Source organism: Hyla sarda, chromosome 5 (assembly GCF_029499605.1).
Source record: "Hyla sarda isolate aHylSar1 chromosome 5, aHylSar1.hap1, whole genome shotgun sequence".
Classification (NCBI taxonomy): domain Eukaryota; kingdom Metazoa; phylum Chordata; class Amphibia; order Anura; family Hylidae; genus Hyla; species Hyla sarda.
The window spans coordinates 26,329,298-26,341,538 of NC_079193.1; the positions used below are offsets into that span (position 1 = coordinate 26,329,298).

The following is a 12,241-nucleotide window of genomic DNA, read 5'->3' on the forward strand; positions in this document are numbered from 1 at the left end:
CTGATTTTGCTACATTTTGACTACAATGAGTGGGAAAATCATCAGCAGAAAATATGCAATAAAATATGCAAGTGTGAATGTACCCTTAATAAAAAAAATGGATCAAAACTGCACAAAATGTTAACTGACTCCAACCCACTCAATTTAGGCTTAAAGGGGTACTCTGGTGGAATTTTTTTTTAAATCAACTGGTGCCAAAATGTATACAGATTTGTAAATTACTTCTATATAAAAATCTTAATCCTTCCAGTACTTATCAGCTGCTGTATGCTCCAGAGGAAGTTGTGTAGATCTTTCCAGTCTGACCACAGTGCTCTCTGCTGACACCTCTGTCCATATCAGGAACTGTCCAGAGCAGGAGCAAATCCTAAACTTAAAAAAAAAAAATATTCCACTGGAGTACCCCTATAAGCCTAAATTGAATGGGATAGCAAACCTCTCCCTCTCTCTGCAAATCCAGATAATTTCAGGGAAGTATAGGAAGCATGAGAAAATAATTTCAGTGATAGAATTGCCATCAGAATGGTCACAAATCGACGCCTGCCACATCTTCTCAAACAGGTAAGCACAAGACGTACTCAAGAACTTCTACAATATTCACTATATAAGCATTAAAAAGAAAATCCTGGAGCTCTTTTTAAAGGCTTTGTTTACAATATGTTCGAGGTATATACTTCTAAGGCAAGGTTTCCACACAGGGTTCTTTTCTGGCGTTTTTTTTTTTTTTTCTTGGAAAAGTGCCAAAGTCAGAAGTGTATCCAGCAGGAAGGAGAAGTATAAGTCCTTCCTTTATACACTGCTCAAAATAATAAAGGGAACACTTAAACAACACAATGTAACTCCAAGTCAACGACACTTCTGTGAAATCCCACTGTCCACTCAGGAAGAACACTGATTGACAATCAATTTCACATGCTGTTGTGCAAATGGAACAGACAACAGGTGGAAATTATAGGTAATTAGCAAGACACCCCAATAAAGGAGTGATTCTGTAGTTGGTGACCTCAGACCACTTCTCAGTTCCTATGCTTCCTGGCTGATGTTTTGGTCACTTTTGAATGCTAGCGGTGCTTTCACTCTAGTGGTAGCATGAGACGGACTCTACAACCCACACAAGTGGCTCAGGTAGTGCAGCGCATCCAGGATGGCACATCTGTGGCAAGGTTTGCTGTGTCTGTCAGTGTAGTGTCCAGAGCATGGAGGCGCTACCAGGAGACGTGGGGAAGGCTGTAGGAGGGCAACAACCCAGCAGCAGGACCGCTACCTCCGCCTTTGTGCAAGGAGGAGCAGGAGGAGCACTGCCAGAGCCCTGCAAAATGACCACCAGCAGGCCACAAATGTGCATGTGTCCACTCAAATGGTCAGAAACAGACTCCATGAGGGTGGTATGAGGGCCCGACGTCCACAGATGGGGGTTCTGCTTATAGCCAAACACTGCAGGACATTTGGCATTTGCCAGAGAACACCAAGATTGGCAAATTCGCCACTGGTGCCCTGTGCTCTTCACAGATGAAAGCAGATTCACAATGAGCACATGTGACAGACATGACAGAGTCTGGAGATGCCGTGGAGAACGTTCTGCTGCCTGCAACATCCTTCAGCATGACCGTTTTGGCGGTGGGTCAGTAATGATGGGGGTGGCATTTCTTTGGGGGGCCGCACAACCCTCCATGTGCTTGCCAGAGGTAGCCTGACTGCCATTAGGTACGGAGACGAGATCCTCAGACCCCTGTGAGACCATATGCTGGTGCGGTTGGCCCTGGGTTCCTCCTAATGCAAGACAATGCTAGACCTCATGTGGCTGGAGTGTGTCAGCAGTTCCTGCAAGAGGAAGGCATTGATGCTATGGACTGGCCCGCCCGTTCCCCAGACCTGAATCCGATTGAGCACATCTGGGATGTCTCGCTCCATCCACCACAGACTGTCCAGGAGTTGGCGGATGCTTTAGTCCAGGTCTGGGAGGACATCCCTCAGGAGACCATCCGCCACCTCATCAGGAGCATGCCCAGGCGTTGTAGGGAGGTCATATGGGCACGTGGAGGCCACACACACTACTGAGCCTCATTGTGACTTGTATTAAGGACATTACATAAAGTTGGATCAGCCTGTAGTGGGGTTTTCCACTGTGATTTTGAGTGTGACTCCATATCCAGACCTCCATGGGTTGATACATTTGATTCCCATTGATAATTTTTGTGTGATTTTCTTGTCAGCACATTCATTCTATGTAAAGACGAAAGTATTTCATACGATTAGTTCGTTCATTCAGATCTAGGATGTGTTATCTTAGTGTTCCCTTTATTTTTTGAGCAGTGTATTTCCCATTCCTATTATATACAGTCCTTTGCTTTATTATAATAAAATATTCAGCAAATTCTGGAATATGTGTCTCCCTTAGGGTATGTTCACATGGCGGAATTTCTTTGAAGAATCCGGTGGAAAAATTCAGTTTGGAAATTCTACTACATGACGTTAACAATGTGGTGAATGGAATTTCCGCTGTCCCATTCATACCGAAGATTTTCTGGACTCTGCAAAAAAACATGTCAATTCTTTCTGCAGAATTCCACGTTAGAATCCCATTAACATCATTGCGACTCTAAATTCCGTCCCGTATCTGTGTGTTAGGCTATATTCCCACGTCAGTATTCCTCTGAATAATTTCGCCACAATCTTATGCCCATTTTGTTCAATGGGATTCCGCCGTCCTATTTACACAGCAGAATTTCCGCTTTCTGCAAAATTGATCTGTCTTAAAATTTTGCTGAAGTGCGGGTGGAATTTCGGCAGAAGTCTGTGTTTTGAGCACTCAGAAATTCAGCCGAAATTCTGCCATAAAGTCCGTTAAAAAAAAAAACGCGTCAAGCTTTGCGGTAGTTTGAGAGGAATTGCGCATAAATTCAGTGTAAATCCTGGGCACATTCCGAGCGCAATCCGTAAAACTTCAAAAAATACGCTGCCAGCTTGGCAGAACGCAATCTGAGCGGAAGCTTAATTTAGTTGTAACCCCATATAAGATCATGGGGGCATTCAATAAAACCTGTGTTGAGGAAAAGTTGACAAGTTGCCCATAGCAACCAATCAGATCGCTACTTTCATTTTTCAGTGGCCCTTTTAAAAGTGAAAGAAGCAATCTGATTGGTTGCTATGGGCAACTGTTTTACTCTTTCTGTGCACAGGTTTTGATAAACCTTCCCGCTTGGTCTTCACCTTGGGCCAAAATATCCAACCACATGTGATCAGTCCTTTATTACTACAATAGCCATTAGAGATGAGCGAACTTACAGTAAATTCGATTTGTCACGAACTTCTCGGCTCGGCAGTTGATGCCTTTTCCTGCATAAATTAGTTCAGCTTTCAGGTGCTCCGGTGGGCTGGAAAAGGTGGATACAGTCCTAGGAGACTCTTTCCTAGGAATGTATCCACCTTTTCCAGCCCACCGGAGCACCTGAAGGCTGAACTAATTTACGCAGGATAAGTCATCAACTGCCGAGCCGAGAAGTTCGTGACAAATTGAATTTACTGTAAGTTCGCTCATCTCTAATAGCCATATATATATATATATATATATATATATATATATATATATATATATATATCATATTTTTCGCCGTATAAGACGCACTTTTTCTTCCCCAAAACAGGGAGGGAAAACTTGGTGCGTCTTATACGGCGAATACCTGTCCTATCGCGGCGGTCCCTGCGCCCATCAACGGCTGGGACCCACGGCTAATACAGGACATCCCCGATTGCGGTGATGCCCTGTATTAACCCTTCAGACGCGGCGATCAAAGCTGACCGCCGCGTCTGAAGCGAAAATAACACTAACCTCGGGCTGTTCAGGACCGCCGCAGTGAAATCACGGCGTCCCAAACAGCTTACAGGACACCGGGAGGGACCTTACCTGCCTCCTCGGTGTCTGCCCCGTCCCGGGATCCCCTACATGGCCGTCGATCTCCTTCGTCGTCATCACGTCGTCGCGCACGTGCGTAGCGACGTGATGGCGGCGATGGAGAGCGAGGATACCCGGCAGCAGAGACATTCCGGAGAGACGGGGAAACGGCGACAGCGATGGAGGGCGACATCCAGGACAGCGGTAACGAGCGGTGACGGGTCCGGAGCGGCGGGGACACGTGAGTACTATCTCCTATACCAGTGGTCTTCAACCTGCGGACCTCCAGATGTTGCAAAACTACAACTCCCAGCATGCCCGGACAGCCAACGGCTGTCCGGGCATGCTGGGAGTTGTAGTTTTGCAACATCTGAAGGTCCGCAGGTTGAAGATCACTGTCCTTTACTTTACGTTGTATTTGGTTCAGAATCTTTATTTTCTAGATTTTTATCCTATAAAATTAGGTGCGTCCTATATGCCGGAACGTCTTATATGACGAAAAATACGGTATATAGATATATATATAATTGATAAATATTATAGATGGTATACGCTGTACAAACGCAACCCGTATCACTAAAAAAATAACATTAAAGGGTTACTCCAGTACCCAGCATCCGGAACATTGAGTTCCGAACGCTGTGTGCGGGCTTCCGTGTTCACGCCCGCCCCCTGGTGACGGCAATTGCTCCCTCTTCCCATAGACTTTGATTGAGGGGGCAGGCCGTGATGTCACGAGGGGGCGGGTGTGAATACGGAAGCACACAGCGTTCGGAACTCAATGTTCCAGACGCTGGGGAGCGGAGTAACCCTTTAAAAATCTCCTATGGTTTTGTGTATACGGCTCTTATCCAGGCCTTTGCGTCTCCATGGTTACAAACTATAAAGATAATAATAAGCAGTAAGATTCTATTTCCCTTGTATCTGTCCCCTCTTTTACTCTCTATAAGTAGTGGTGGGGGGGGGGGGGGGCAGAAGAAGAAGTAGAGCAATACAGGATTACAAAGTATGCGTTGTAGTTTGTATCCTTGGAAACACATAGGTCTGCATAGGAGCTGAAGACACAAAACGGTAGAAGATTTTACACCGAGGCTGGTTACAAAAGTTGCGCCATTTTTTTTTTTTTTTTTTATTTTAGATGATTTGCAGCAATAGTAAAAACATGGTAGTAACAGATTACAAAATTGTACATACCTTTTATGCCCACCTCCGAAACGGATGGCCTATTTTGCGGATACGCCATAAATGTCTTAAACAGAATAACCCCTTTAACTAAAAAAAACTGTAAACATAATATACTATTTTTATTTTTATTTTTTAACCCTTTAAAGGGGTACTCCCGTGGAAAACTATTTTTATTTTTTTTTTTTAAATCAACTGGTGCCAGAAAGTTAAACAGATTTGTAAATGACTTCTATTAAAAAATCTTAATCCTTCCAGTACTTATTAGCTGCTGAATACTACATAGGAAATTATTTTCTTTTTGGAACACAGTGCTCTCTGCTGACATCAGGACCACAGTGCTCTCTGCTGACATCTTTGTCCATTTTAGGAACTGTCCAGAGCAGCATATGTTTGCTATGGGGATTTTCTCCTACTCTGGAAAGGACTCTAAAAATGGACAGAGATGTCAGCAGAGAGCACTGTGCTCGTGATGTCAGCAGAGAGCTCTGTGTTCCAAAAAGAAAATAATTTCCTCTGTAGTATTCAGCAGCTAATAAGTACTGGAAGGATTAATATTTTTTAATAGAAGTCATTTACAAATCTGTTTAACTTTCTGGCACCAGTTGATTAAAATAATAATAATAATAATAATAATAATAATAAAATAAATAAAAAGGTTTTCCACCAGAGTACCCCTTTAAAAAGGACCTGTGTGGTGTCTTAAAATTCTTAAAATAGACAGAGGTGTCAGCTGAGAGCACTATGGTCGTGAGAGCTCTGTGTTCCAAAAAGAAAAGAATTTCCTGTGTAGTATTCAGCAGCTAATAAGTACTGGAAGGATTCAGATTTTTTAATAGAAGTAATTTACAAATCGGTTTAACTTTCTGGCACCAGTTGATAAAAAAAAAAAAAAGTCTTCCACCGGAGTACCCCTTTAACTCAGCGGTCTCCAAACTCGGTCCCTCCAGCTCTTGCAAAACTACAGCACCCAGCATGCCCGGACAGCCGTTGGCTGTCCGGGCATGCTGGGAGCTGTAGTTTTGCAAGAGCTGGAGGGTCGCAGTTTAGATACAACTGCTTTCACTAGAGACAGGGAGTTTAGAACTTGTGAAAGTATCATCAAAACCTTGGCATTTCCTAGCCTAGTCCAGTGTTTTCTTACCAGGGTGCCTCCAGATGTTGGAAAACTACAACTCCCAGCATGCCCGGACAGCCGTTTTGCAAGACCACTGAGTTAAAGGGTTAGGGGGCATGCTGGGAGTTGTAGTTTTGCAACAGCTGGGGGCACACTGATTGGGACACACTGGCCTAGGCCCAAAACAATGTACACGAAAAAGAATTGGGAGCTGAAAATATGCACAAATAACAACAAAAAAAAAACAGAAAATAAAAATAAAAAGGTGTTGCCAATAGCAACCATTTGGATTGCATTCATAATAATTCTTGAAAAGGTTATGTCATAAAGGCAGTGACCTGATTGGTTGCTAACTTCAATACACTTTTTTTTCTGCACTATATTATTTTTTAATAAAACCATGGATGCAAACTTTTATCTTAGAAAGTACCATATGGAACACATTATTATTAAATTAAAGGGGTAGCCAAATTTAGAGAAATTAAGTAAGGTTAAGAGTTCTGAGTAAATAGAGAAAGAGGCGGGGGGGGGTGGGGGGTCTGTGTTTGGGATCTTCACTTCTCTTAAAGGGGTACTCCCTTGGAAAACTTTTTTTTTTTTTTTTTTTTTTTATCAACTGGTGCCAGAAAGTTAAACAGATTTGTAAATTATGTCTAATAAAAAAATCTTAATCCTTCCAGTACTTATTAGCTGCTGAATACTACAGAGGAAATGGTTTTCTTTTTGGAACACAGAGCTCTCTGCTGACATCACGAGCACAGTGCTCTCTGCTGACATCTCTGTCCATTTTAAGAACTGTCCAGAGTAGGAGAAAATCCCCCTAGCAAACATATGCTGCTCTGGACAGTTCCTAAAATGGACAGAGATGTCAGCAGAGAGCACTGTGGTCATGATGTCAACAGAAAGCTCTGTGTTTCAAAAAGAAAATAATTTCCTCTGTAGTATACAGACCCTATAAAGTACTGGAAATATTTAGATTTTTTAATAAAAGTAATTTACAAATCTGTTTAACTTTCTGGCACCAGTTGATTTAAAATAAAATAAAAAGTTTTCCACAGGAGTACCCCTTCAAACAGAATGGAGACTGGTTAAAAAGAGTATCTCCTTCTGGAGGACATGTTCTGTCCTGTATAAGGCTGGGTCCACACTACGTTTTGTCCCATACGGGAGCGCATACGGCAGGAGGGAGCTAAAACCTCGCGCTCCCGTATGTAACCGTATGCGCTCCCGTATGTCATTCATTTCAATGAGCCGACCGGAGTGAAACGTTCGGTCCGGTCGGCTCATTTTTGCGCCGTATGCGCTTTTACAACCGGACCTAAAACCGTGGTTGACCACGGTTTTAGGTCCGGTTGTAAAAGCGCATACGGCGCAAAAATGAGCCGACCGGACCGAACGTTTCACTCCGGTCGGCTCATTGAAATGAATGGCATACGGGAGCGCATACGGTCACATACGGGAGCGCTAGGTTTTAGCTCCCTCCTGCCGTATGCGCTCCCGTATGGGACAAAACGTAGTGTGAACCCAGCCTCACACAGAGAAGCCAGTCATCTGAATAGACACTGTGTAATACTTAAAGGGGTACTCCAGTGAAAAACTTTTTTTTATTGTTTTTTTTTTATATCAACTGGTGCCAGAAAGTTAAACAGATTTGTAAATTACTTCTATTAAATAATCTTAACCCTTCCAGGACTTATAAGCTGCTGTATACTACAGAGGAAGTTGTGTAGTTCTTTCCAGTCTGACCACAGTGCTCTCCGCTGACACCTCTGTCCATGTTAGGAACTGTCCAGAGCAGGAGAGGTTTGCTGTGGGGATTTGCTCCTGCTCTGTAAAGTTCCTGACATGGACAGAGGTGTCAGCAGAGAGCACTGCGGTCAGACAGAAAAAAAAAAATGTATAAAGAAAACAACTTCCTCTGGAGCATACAGCAGCTGATAAGTACTGGAAGGGTTAAGATTTTTAAACAGAAGTAATTTACAAATATGTTAAACGTTCTGACACCAGTTGATTTAAAAAAAAATATTTCACCGGAGAACTACTGTAATTTTCCCTTGTGGTGGTGGTGGTGCTGCAGGAAGACTGAATTTCCGAGTGTAATTCCACTTACAAATGACAATTTCCGATACAGAAGAATCCCCTTGCTGGCAATGGGAATCCACTGGGCAGTGCACACTACGGAATTTCAACGTCGGACTTTCCACTGCTGAAATTCCTCTGCCAAAAGAATGTTCTTTTGACGAAATACTGTATGCCTCGATTACATTGCTGTCTATGGGGATGGCAATGTCCGTGCGGTACTAGCACCGATTCAGTCGGGATCCCCGGACAGAAAGAGTGAACCAAGTCTTACTGCTAGGCTTCTCCACAGATTAAAGGGGTTATCCAGGAAAAAACTTTTTTTATATATATCAACTGGCTCCAGAAAGTTAAACAGATTTGTAAATTACTTCTATTAAAAAATCTTAATCCTTTCAGTACTTATGAGCTTCTGAAGTTAAGGTTGTTCTTTTCTGTCTAAATCCTCTCTGATGACACCTGTCTCGGGAACCGCCCAGTTTAGAAGCAAATCTCCATAGCAAACCTCTTCTAAACTGGGCGTTTCCCGAGACAGGGGTCATCAGAGAGGATTTAGACAGAATAGAACAACCTTAACTTCAGAAGCTCATAAGTACTGAAAGGATTAAGATTTTTTAATAGAAGTAATTTACTAATCTGTTTAACTTTCTGTAGCCAGTTGATATATATATATAAAAAAGTTTTTCCCTGGAATACCCCTTTAATCTCAGAAGCTCCCAAAAGAGGAAGACTTTTTAATCAACCTATAGCAGAGTACCCTTTGAGGGGACGTTCACACACTTTTACTAGCAGCGAGTTTCACGATGCGAGAAACCTGCTGCGACTTATGCAACCATTGATTTGAATTGGTCCACAGACAGTCCGCAATAGTGTCAGATTTGCGGACTGTCCGCGGACTGTCCGCGGACCCATTTAAATCAATGGTAGCGTAACTCGCAGTGGGAAACTCGCTGCTAGCTACTAGCGTGTGAACGCAACCTTAAAGGGGTATTCCAGGAAAAAAACTTTTTTTTTTATATATCAACTGGCTCCAGAAAGTTAAACAGATTTGTAAATTACTTCTATAAAAAAATCTTAATCCTTTCAATAATTATCAGATGCTGAAGTTGAGTTGTTCTTTTCTGTCTGGCAACAGTGCTCTCTGCTGACATCTCTGCTTGTCTCGGGAACTGCACAGAGTAGAAGAGGTTTGCTATGGGGATTTGCTTCTAAACTGGGCGGTTCCCGAGACACGTGTCATCAGAGAGCACTTAGACAGAAAAGAACAACTCAACTTCAGCAGCTCATAAGTACTGAAAGGATTAAGATTTTTTTTTATAGAAGTAATTTACAAATCTGTTTAACTTTCTGGAGCCAGTTAATATATTAAAAAAAGTTTTCTCCTGGAATACCCCTTTAAACTGGATACATTCAGCCCACCTGCAAACTAAGGATTGACATACCTGGGCAATTATTTGACCTGATGCATCAAGTGGGCCTGTCTTAAAGGGATAGCCAGGCTTTAAAAATATAATAATATGGTACTGGGATAAAGGGAAAATAGAATTAAAAAAACATACTTACCTAGTCCTGCCTCTCCCATTTAGCTTTGTCCATCCCCACGATCTTTTGTCTTCTTTTAAAGGGGTACTCCACCCCTAGACATCTTATCCCCTATCCATAGGATAGGGGATAAGTTGTCTGATCGTGGGGGTCCCGCCGCGATCAGACATCTTATCCCCTATCCTTTGGATAGGGGATAAGATGTCTAGGGGTGGAGTACCCCTTTAAGATGACCGCTTGGAGCAGGACCTGCCAACTCATCCAATCACAGGCGGCACTGCTGTCCTATCTTGGCGAGTGATTGGCTGAACGGGCAGGTCCTGTTTCAAGCACTTATCTCAGAAGCAGGAAGAAAAGAGAAGACTGGGGAAACCAGCAAGCTTTGGGGTAACCAGGGCTAGGTAAGTATGTTTTTTTTTTTCTATTTACCCACTGACCCAGCACCATATAATGTTTTTAACAGGCCGGATAACCCTTTTAAGAGTACATTTTACACCGGCAAATTTTCTGCAGGTTTTACTCGCAAAATTGCCGCTACAAAAAAAAAAAAAAAAAACAGCCCATGTGAATGTACCTTAAAGGGGTACTCCGCCCCTAGACATCTTATCCTCTATCCAAAGGATAGGGGATAAGATGTCAGATCGCCGGGGTCCCGCCGCTGGGGACCCCCGCAATATAGCAAGCAGCACCCACCTATAACTGCTTCCGGAAGCGCTGGAGGTTCTCTGGCTAATTCCTCCCGACCACGGGGACGGAAGACCGTGACATCACGACTCCGCCCCCATGTGACGTCACGCCCCGCCCCCTCAATGCAAGTCTATGGGAGGGGGTTCTCTGGTGATTTGTCTGAACAATTGTCTTAAAAAGTAATCAGGGTGGCATGAAAAAAAAAAGATAGCTCACCGATCCCCTGATGCTGCCCACTAATCACCACATGCCGGTCCCTTCTCCACGCCATCACTGGCTAAGGCAGAACATTACGGCAGCCAATGATTGGCTGAACAAGCATTTCCTGTGGGTCGAGGCGGGGAACAGGAAATGATGTCAGAACAGCAGCAGCAGGGGGAATCGGGGACGTTAGTAACTATGTTTGTATTTATTTACTTAATCCTGATCACTTTAAATATATATAAATATATATATATATATATATATATATATATATATATATTATTCCCCAAATAATCTTTAAATATGATTTAATATGTATTTATTTTATTTTTTTTTACATATGGAAAATTAGCCTAAAAAAAAAAAAAAAGGGGTGACTATTTCGAAACGTCTATTCTTTATAAACATAACAGTCAGACTGTAAATATTTTGAGAACTGTACAAAATTCCAATGACGGCTTCTATGATTATCACAATATTGTACTAATTAGATAATGAAATACACTGTAATAATAATAATAATGTTCCATTCTAAACCAGAATACAGTGTTGTGCTTACCCGACCTATCATGGGAACACTACAACAAATATGGTTTCAATAATCACTAGATTGCTCATAGCCTTAGAAATACAGCTAAAAATAAGAAATGCAATCCCTGCCCCCACACAACACAACACGGAGTACTCAAGGCATCTCAAAGATTCAAAAAATTGACATCATAATAAACTCCAGTTATGCAATATAGACCTTAAAAAACACCATTATACTAAATGACCTTCTGATTTGTTTATGGCTGTAAAAAAAAAGCATGTAAAATACAAAATAAAATTGCATCTTTGCTTAAATAAAAAAAAATAATAATAATAATAATATATATATATATATATATATTATATATATATATATATATATATATATATATATAAATATATATATATATTATAAACATATTTTTATTTATTTATTTATTTTTTGAAGAAATATTTGTTTTTTTTTTGTATTATTTTTTATTTTTTTTTCTTTAACCAGAAGGCACATTTTCAGATGTGAACGGATTTTAGACTATGGTGCCATCTTGTTGGTTGTGAATGTAAAAAAAAAAAGTTTAAAAATATTCAGAAAATATTAAGCGGCTTTCAGATATTTATAGGTGATATTGTAGTCTGCACAGAATGTTAAGCTTACACAAAACTGCACAGAATGAATGGAGGACTGTCAAATACTGGGATTTCTAAAGCCTTGGTCATACGATAGGACAGTGTTTCCCAACCAGGGTGCCTCCAGCTGTTGCAAAACTACAACTCCCAGCATGCCCGGACAGCCAAAGGCTGTCCGGGCATGCTGGGAGTTGTAGTTTTGCAACAGCTGGAGGCACCCTGGTTGGGAAACACTGGGATAGGAAACTCAGTAAAAGCTGACAGCTACATGTCCAAAATGATCACTAGCCTAGTGTAAGAGACTGAGCGGTATGATGGACAATTAGCCTTTCTGTCAAGAATGAGGCCTCCTAAAAAAAAAAACATTTAGCCAGAGGGGC

General features: G+C 41.8%; 1 long non-coding RNA gene across 5 annotated transcripts in view; it reads left to right on the forward strand.

Annotated features, from left to right (window-relative positions):
• LOC130272977 (uncharacterized) overlaps positions 1-12,241 on the forward strand; it is a 47,402-nt gene that overhangs the window by 13,617 nt on the left and 21,544 nt on the right. For 4 of the 5 annotated variants that reach the window (XR_008843808.1, XR_008843807.1, XR_008843809.1 and 1 more), the window contains exon 3: positions 461-561. This is a non-coding gene — a long non-coding RNA (uncharacterized LOC130272977). Of the gene's footprint in view, positions 1-460; positions 562-2,398; positions 2,583-12,241 lie in introns of those variants that run through there. The other variant, XR_008843810.1, reaches the window with a different exon arrangement.